The 8,605-nt window shown below is 39.4% G+C and overlaps 1 non-coding gene across 1 annotated transcript; it reads right to left on the reverse strand.

The window, feature by feature from the left end:
* Positions 1 to 4,518: 4,518 nt before the first annotated feature.
* On the reverse strand, positions 4,519 to 4,591 carry trnak-uuu (transfer RNA lysine (anticodon UUU)). The gene has a single exon. It is a non-coding gene; the product is annotated as a tRNA-Lys (tRNA).
* Positions 4,592 to 8,605: the final 4,014 nt, after the last annotated feature.

The raw sequence follows: 8,605 nt of genomic DNA on the forward strand, positions 1-8,605 counted from the left end.
TATTGTGTGTATAAAGGTGTGATGTGTCTGTGAGTGTAAATGTGTGTGAGAGTGTAGGTGTACAGTATATCTATCAGTGTGTGTGAATGTGTGTGTAGGTGGGCTTGGGTTCCACTGATGTGTCTGACAGAAGTGACCCATCAACAGGTGTTGAGTTCCGCTTGCAAATAAAAAGACTTTCTAGAGTCCAGGCCAATGTCCAGAGAGCTGTGAGTTCTCTGTTTTTATCAGTATTAGTAATAATGACAGAAGTAATTCCCACGCAAATGATTATTAACCAAAACAGACATCAGAAAATATCGCCTTTGCAATGATGTCACTCCTCTTCTTCATGAATTTTCTTTAATGACAGGACATTTCTCTGTCTGAGTGCCTGCTGCGAGTAGTGTGACAAGCCATTTCTCTCCAATATTTTCTAGTTCAGTTATTTATCGCATACAAAATATTATTCTCATTAAGAATATTTTACCTGCAAAGTCACAGTGAAACTACTTCGGCGAATTAACTTTTTATGGGTGGAAAACGTTCCAGGGAAGGCTTGAACACACAACCTCATTATAACTCCACTGTGCACAGCTACATGCATACCACACACTGACCAACTGTGCCGCTGGACCTCTGTAAGGCAGGCTCCTACACCAATTGTAAAACTGGCACAAACGTAGGGCGAAACAGGGTTTTTTGCTGTGGATACATCTCCACATGAGGGAAAGGGACAGTAAAATAGTAAGGAAAATAAAAGAGAAGGAACTGAAATATACAGTATGTGCTCACTGTAATATACTGTAGGAAGAGGTGGTCAACAAGCAAAACAGCTTTGCGGATAATGTGAAGTGACATTGTTTTGTGTCAGTTAGCCCACGAGTTGTGCTTCATGTGCCTTAAGCTGTGCAATTTGTATGGTTGTTGAATGAGATTGGTTTCTTCACAAGGCCGGTCAATTACCAGATGAGAGCTTGCCGATGCACTCCTTCATGAAGACTTTCTTTAAGATGATTACACCTTTCATTGTCAAGTCGCCTCCTTTGCATACAATAGTAGCGCCAACACTAAGAGAAAGGATGGGAAATGGCATTTATCAAGTGATTGCAGTGTTTGTTTGACTGAGGATCCTTGTGTGCTGAACTGACCTCTGGAGAAGTGTAGTGCAGTAAAGGAGAAGATTTGTGTCACTCAAGGCTGTAACGGAACAGAACAATACAATTACAATACTTTTATGAGAGCAAATAATACTGGTGCATCACAGTTCTTATAATGGTGAAAACAGGAGCAACTTCTCTACAGTTTTGACTGAAGTATTTAAACGGCAAGAAATACTATCACTATGCAATTAATTAATGCAATTGGGCTCCTCTAAATGTTCCAGTCTGATGAAACAATGTATAGAATTAGGTGACAATTTCAGAATTTATTCAAATGCACTAGATTAATTTTCAGCAGCAAAAAATGTCGAAAATATTTTACAAGAAAGAAACCTTACATTCACCTAAATCAACATTGACCCTTTACATTAGCAGAGAACACTAGGACAGTTAGTTAGTGTCATTGGACACTGCGTCACAGAGGCTGATCTCTTCAGACTTCAATGAGTCTTCTGACTTGTCGTAGCTGTTGAAGAAGCACCTGTTCAATCTCAACTGAGATTTCCTGAGAGATCATTCAGCGAGCGAGTCCTCCCTCTGGACTCCGCACTGAGCTGAAAGCTGCGCGAATTCCTCACTTTATGTCCTGTACTGTTACATCCGTTCTTGTGTACGTGTTATCTTGTGTTATCTACGTGTAGAAATGTGACATGTTCATGCACGTCTAGAAACATTACTGCTCTAGTACAGGAGCAAAAGACTAAAAGAAATCACACCCAATTTGAAAAAATCACGTTTGACAAACCATAGGAGGACGAGAATAGGATTCTTTGGTTGTTTGAGTACATAAATCAAAGACACTACGTTCAGCATATTCACATCAGGCACTCGGACAGAGATAAACCCAGAGAAAATCTTCTCACATTTTAATCTGTAACTGCAGGAATCAACAAATTGTTGATTATCTCAACAATAAGTTTTGACCTTCACTTACAATTTTTAAACAATTTACAAAGCCTACAGTGGACGACATTTGGCTCCGGCACACAACAGTTGCTTGGAATATCATTGTAATATTTAATTTGCTTTCCCGTCACACCACTTTTATTAATAATGAAGTTTATCAATACGCGTTTATTTAAAACATGTCACTTATTATTGATAGAGTTTAATTCTGTCTTAATTAGGAGCTGTATCACAGCTAATGCATGCAAAGCCTTCAGTATGCGATTGTGAGAGTTCAGTTATCCCAGGGAGTGAAGAGAACTGAAATTTAGTAAATCCATATTTTAATAGAGTGTAAATCTTCAAAGTGTTCTGTCACTTCAAAAGCAAATTATAGGAGCAGGGATTGAACCCACATAAACATTTGCCCATTGGGCTTTAAGTCCAACACCTTAACCACTCAGCCATCCTGGTCGATAGTTTCAGTTGCTCGATTGCTCAGCCATCCTGGTTTCACCTTTCCAGCTCTGTGTTACACAGTTCATTGAATATATTTGTTAATTGAATATATTAATTTAATATATTTGTTATATTTTTGAATGGAATTGGACTGTACACTGGTGGTTCCCAGGGGAAAACAGGGTTATTGAGCCATTGGGTATTCTGAGAATAAATTGGGTGGGTGAATGTAACCATGCGGTAAAGTAAAACAGTCTTCTTAGATGAAGCGCTACAGATGCAGCCCCTGAAAGTGTATAAGACTTACATTTATAGTACTGCTGACACAAATGGATCATCTACATCAGATCGAAATAGCGATGTGTTCGCTTAGTTGTGCGTAGGATCTCCTCATGAATCTGTCTCATTCATCAGTGGAAATAGAAGCCATTACAATACGATACATGTTCACCTTCAACCCCGCAGCTGTCAGACGTGCTTGTTTTGGGACTATTTGCAATGAGTACCAAATTAGGAGTTAAGAGTCCTTACTGGTATCTTTTAAACTGTGAGGAACATTGGGTTATATACAAACAGGACAGAGACACAGTAATAATCCTATATTAACGTGTCCTGCATTTTAATTTACTGATCAGATAAATTGAAATGTTCTGATTCAGAGCCCCTGCAGTTTGTGCTAATTATAACCACAACAATACCCCTGAGTCCTGAGCACCACACTGAGCACACGTTAAGCTGGGCTCTGACTTTGTTCAGCACGGCTGCTTGTTGCAGTTGAGCTCAGAGCTGGAGATGATCTCCATATTCTACTGCACTAACTAGTCCGAAACTTAGTACACAGTACACACTTTCTAAATGAAGTCAAGTTGTTAAAAAATTTAACCAGCGCCCTGTCACAGAAATGTACCCCGGTCTCTCGCGCGACAAGTGAGGTTACTCAGCACTGTACTTACGAGGAGTGCTTGTTCGCAGCTGAGCGTCAGCTCTGTTTACTGTCAGCAGATATTTTCTCATTTCAAAAGACTTTTTCACCTGCTCTCAGCTTTTTAAATATGGTCATAAACGCTCATGAAGTAATTAATGTCAGCTGGAAGTCTGTTTCTGTTGTCTCGGCTCTTGATAAAGAAATGCCGTGCGTGGGAGACTCCCTCTCTGAAGAAGTTTACCGTCACCCTGCGAGGGAGAAGAGCCATCAATCACCGAGGCAACCGCTGAGACAGTTAACATTAAACACGTGAAATGCGAGATGTTGTGATTTTTTTCCCACTTAAGGCTTCTATCGTTTCTACTCTAACGAGAAAAAGAGTACTCATTAGAAGTACGATTTAAACAAACGTCTCACTGCGACCTGAACGCCTTAGACCACCAGCCATCTTGCCTGTGGTTCTTATAATGAATTATATATTTTCCTTCTTTCTCCTCGTTGATCATGAAATCATGTAATTAGAGAAATGTCTTTTTTAATGAGGAAAACCAGCAAAAGCAAATATAAAGTTTAGAGCAGCGCTCAATAAAAACGATCAGAAACCGAAAGCGCTTATTTTGCGGATCAGTATATTCCGATACCACTGGTTCTGCAGAAGAAATAAGAAAAGCCGGACTCCTACAACTGTGTTGCCATTAAGGCTACTTAGTTAAAATAAAAATGTATCGTCACCTTTCTGAACGTGATTATTAGACATCTGTTGAGAGATCGTTGAGCAAGCGAGTGATAAAAAATTACTTCGCTTCCAATCTCTGCTGTCACTGTAAACTCGGACGTGATGTTCTGCAGATGTACAGTGTGCCTTTCCTCTTGTTGTATTCAAGAGTACTCACTGTGTGAGCTCCTCACTGCGTTTCCTTTCTTTTCCTGTGATTATCTACGTGGAGTGGGGTGACAAAATAGTCTTGAACATTTTCGGTTTGTGAAAGGAAACACTAAAGAAAATACAAGTGATGAACTTTTAAAATATCGACAGTACAGCTAGAAGAGTGGAAGATAAAATACGATTTATAATTAAATTCACAATACACTTAAGGAAAACACAAACGCCCACACAGGGACTTGAACGCTGGACCCTCAGATTAAAAATCTGATGCTCTACTGACTGAGCTATCCGGGCTCTAGACAGTGAATGACACTGTCGTGATCCTCGCAAGTCACATGTCTCTTCTTGTGCCGAAGCGCAGTCATACAGTACCTGACCCGTCTGGAATGTCTACTGACAGACTTTATCCAGAAGCGACGGCACCACTCCCAGTAGAATGAGTGAGAAATACAGCATAACATGGGGCGGTAAGGGGCTCCCACAATTCATCTTTCCTCACATTACTGATTTTTTCAATAGCATTTTGACCTTTTTTCACATTCAGATTTTTTCGCATTTAATAAGATCTTTTAATCAACAACATTAAGAACGAAAACAAATGGAACATTTTTTGGAACAACAATTAAAAAAACTTTCAATGCCTTGGTTCTATAAGTGTGCACACTTTTTTGTTAAAAATTAAAAAACATTTTGTTAAAATTCAATAAATAGTCAGCAGCAAGAAATTATTCTGAAAGTAAATTTTTTTTATATCATAAACTGTAAGACACGAAGAGAGTTTACAGGTCGTATCCTTCGCTTTGTCTTTTAAATTAAGGGTTCGGGATTCAAACCTGTATTCGGACTGTTGTGTTTCTTGAATTTCTTGTAATCATCGAATGTCGTTGTTTGGTCCATCAGTTTTTTTCTTCAACAGCCACGACACGTCTGAAGACCTCTGGATTTCCTGAATATGACATAAAATGAGTTCAAATCATTTGGTAGTTAACAGAACTAAATGCTTTAGAGGTACATTTAAAACAGCAGAGCAACACCGTAGCACTTCGAGTGTGCCTGAGTTTAATTGTGTGAACTTGGCTCTCTATTAACATCAGCAAAGAGTTCACATTCAACAGAAGATTGCAATGTGAGCACAGAAATATAAAGCACCTGGAGATGCTCATACATGCAAAGCATGCACTCTACCACTGAGGTATATCCCCAACAGACTTATTAACGGAACTGATATGTGCTGATGCTCCCTGAACACAATCCACCACTAACCAAGGATGCCTGCAGTTTCCCACTTTTGTGTTTCCTCTACTACAGAGTAAATTCATAGGAATGAAGAAATAAGGAAGGAAAAATAACCGCATCGAAGCTTCCAGAGATTGGTTAAAATGAATCCGTTATTTTTATATCCAGTCACACGGGCGACGATGATTGATTTATCGACGGGGAGTGCTTTTTTACCTCCTCACTCGACTACCTTGATTAAACTACGCATAGAACAACAGCAGTACAGATGATTTTCATGGACCGACTTGTTTTGTACAACTCGAGTGATAAAGTCCTGTCTGCAAATATTGTAGAAGAACGAAAAAGGGCGAAACAACGCTCCAACCACAGGAATGGTAACAGGAAGGATCATGTTATTTAATATGTCCTTTGGAGATGCCTTGTCAACGCACACAGGCGTTAGAGCTGGACAAATAATTGATAGTGGTGTTTGTAAACAATCATGAAACGTTATTTCTAAACCAGGAAGAAAGGAGCAGACTTAAACTTTAAGAGACAGAAACAACACCTTATCACAGCTAACATTAATTCAAATGACATCACAATAAAAGAGCGGAGCCTTGAGTGAATCAAATTAGTTTTCATTGGACGTCTGTCTCTTCATAACTTTGTAGGTGAGAGGGAGGATTGCGGAAATGTGCCGGTGTTTCTCAGAAGTGCGTTGGTGGTATAGGTGCCTTCTTAATAATCGAGCCGGGTTTGAATCCCGGTAAGTGCATCCCCAAATCTTTTCAAGAAAATCTGTGATCCGGTAACATATCTTTTGAAACTAGCATTCAAGGTAGGATACGTGTTCTTAAATACCAAAAAACTCTATAAGGAAAAAGCAGATCTCTGTACACAAGACGGCAGTGCAATCTTAGAATTCCTGTGTTGTTGACGGATTCAGACTCCTTCTCAGAGGTCTTTGCTCGCCAAATAACTTTGCAGCTGAGGAAGAGCACCCCGGAAAATACCAAACGCAACCAGCGAGCGTGTTGGTTGCTCTTGCTCTTAATGCAAGGAGCTGTTTTTTTTCATCATTATTAACCAAAAACAGCAGCACAGGTAGGTCGCATTTGTGATTATGTCACTTCTCTGCTTCAGCAAGGTCAATAAAAGACTCTGAAAGTAGTAAAGCAAAACTGAACTCAAAATCATATTAGGAATTCTGAGTGATATATCCATACAGGTAATCCAATAAGAATGTTGAAATATTTGAATATCATCTCTCTATATATTTCGCTGCTTTTTACCAGGAGTAAAACTATTGGATTGAAGGAATGCTAACCGCTGGGTTAAAATGTATAGCTGTTATTTGGAGAAATCTGTAAACTCATTATCTTATATGTTTTAAAAGACAGCACAGGAAAAAACAACAATGCTGATTATTTTCCGGAGACGGAGCACTGATGACCTATCCGAGCTGATTGATAAAGCCCACCCAGTGGATACTCTAGCAGAACGTCAAAGAACATTCACCTCTGTTTCCAAAGAAACCACAGGAACAACATCAGGAAGCACAATCAATTCCCCTTTTAATTTTTTCCTGTAAGGTATGCTATGTGAATTCATTAAGTTAATCCTCTGATCTCTTTTGAGCACGAACAAAGTATTTCTGATGGAGCGCTATGTTCAAAGATAAGCTATTACCCCTGCCAACGATTCGGCGTGAAGAATTAAAAGTTTCACAGACAAAAGCAGCTCACCACCACAGCCAATATTAAATGTACTTGCCGGTACACTATCATGTGCACTGCCTCAAAAGTGATCTCGGCAGATGTTGTTCCCTACATAAAGCTGAACGTGCCAAAGAGAATTTCTGTTGAGAAAACATAATATTTTTTCTGCCTTGATGTTAAGCCTGTCTTTTAGAAAGTCTATCTCTAAACACCTCCCGCAGCCTAACAAAAAGCGCTTTTACTGATCGTATTGCAGGTCTTAAAACACTAACATTTGGCAGCAGTGGGATTCAAACCCATGCCCCCAGAGAGACTGCAGCCTAAAATCCAGCGCCTTAGACTGCTTGGCCACGCTACCTTCCTCCATATCCATCTTCCTCACATTGCTGGCTTGGAAAATGCCGGGGGCTTCGGCTCTTGTCGTCGGATCTAATGATATCCTGACATGTGGAAGTGACTGCACCTTCATCTTCCGAGATGCTTTCAATAGCACAAATGCTACTTTCACCGGCACAGACATAGCAATAACGAAAGAGGTGGGTTTCATACTTTGTGCTGTTTGTAGGGGCGCAACTCTACGTCGATCTACTGACTTGAAGAGCAAAAATCAGAATCCTCTGCTATTACTGTTGCTTTTTTCATAGTTTCTTTAAATCCTTCATTTGAACATAGATTTTGAAGGATATTGATGATAATACCACATAAATTGTGGTTTTCTTGTGATCGCCAATTTTTTTTCAATACCAGCCTTTTTTACAGTTCCTTGCGTGTTTCACAAGGTATAATAGCCCCCCACGCATCCTCAGCTAACATATTTTAAAATTACAATAGATTATACAGCATGCATGTTTACATTTATATTAAAATTAAAGTAAATATACCAGAATACATACAGTGCTAACCCAATAATTCTTTTCAGGTTCTCCAACAAATCTGCGTTGTTATTTTAACATGTTCAGCTGAGGGTGCAACAGGAGTATAAATGAATTTTCCCGCCAGCTGTTCAAAGACCAAATTCCATGAGTGAACATTATTTTCTCAGAAGTTGCCGGCATTGGACTTTGCCGGTGGTAATGAATTATGTCCACAACTGTTGTAGTAGTTCCTTCTTGAAATTCGACACGTGCAAAGCACTCGTAATATCATAGGTGTTAAAGTTTGCTGAGTCTATTCGAGTCATGGTGTGTATCCCTGCCTATCATTGGGAGACGGGTAGCTTTTTTACACTCAGATTCCAATCTTCAATGCTTTGTGTGAGAGCTTACATAACTTTCATTTTCTCACATTTTCTGACGACTTTTCCAAAGGGGCACCCTGTCAATTCCGAATACTTTTAAAAAATCTGCCTGCATGTTTGATTATTGTCATT

This window comes from Lepisosteus oculatus, chromosome 14 (assembly GCF_040954835.1).
Source record: "Lepisosteus oculatus isolate fLepOcu1 chromosome 14, fLepOcu1.hap2, whole genome shotgun sequence".
Classification (NCBI taxonomy): domain Eukaryota; kingdom Metazoa; phylum Chordata; class Actinopteri; order Semionotiformes; family Lepisosteidae; genus Lepisosteus; species Lepisosteus oculatus.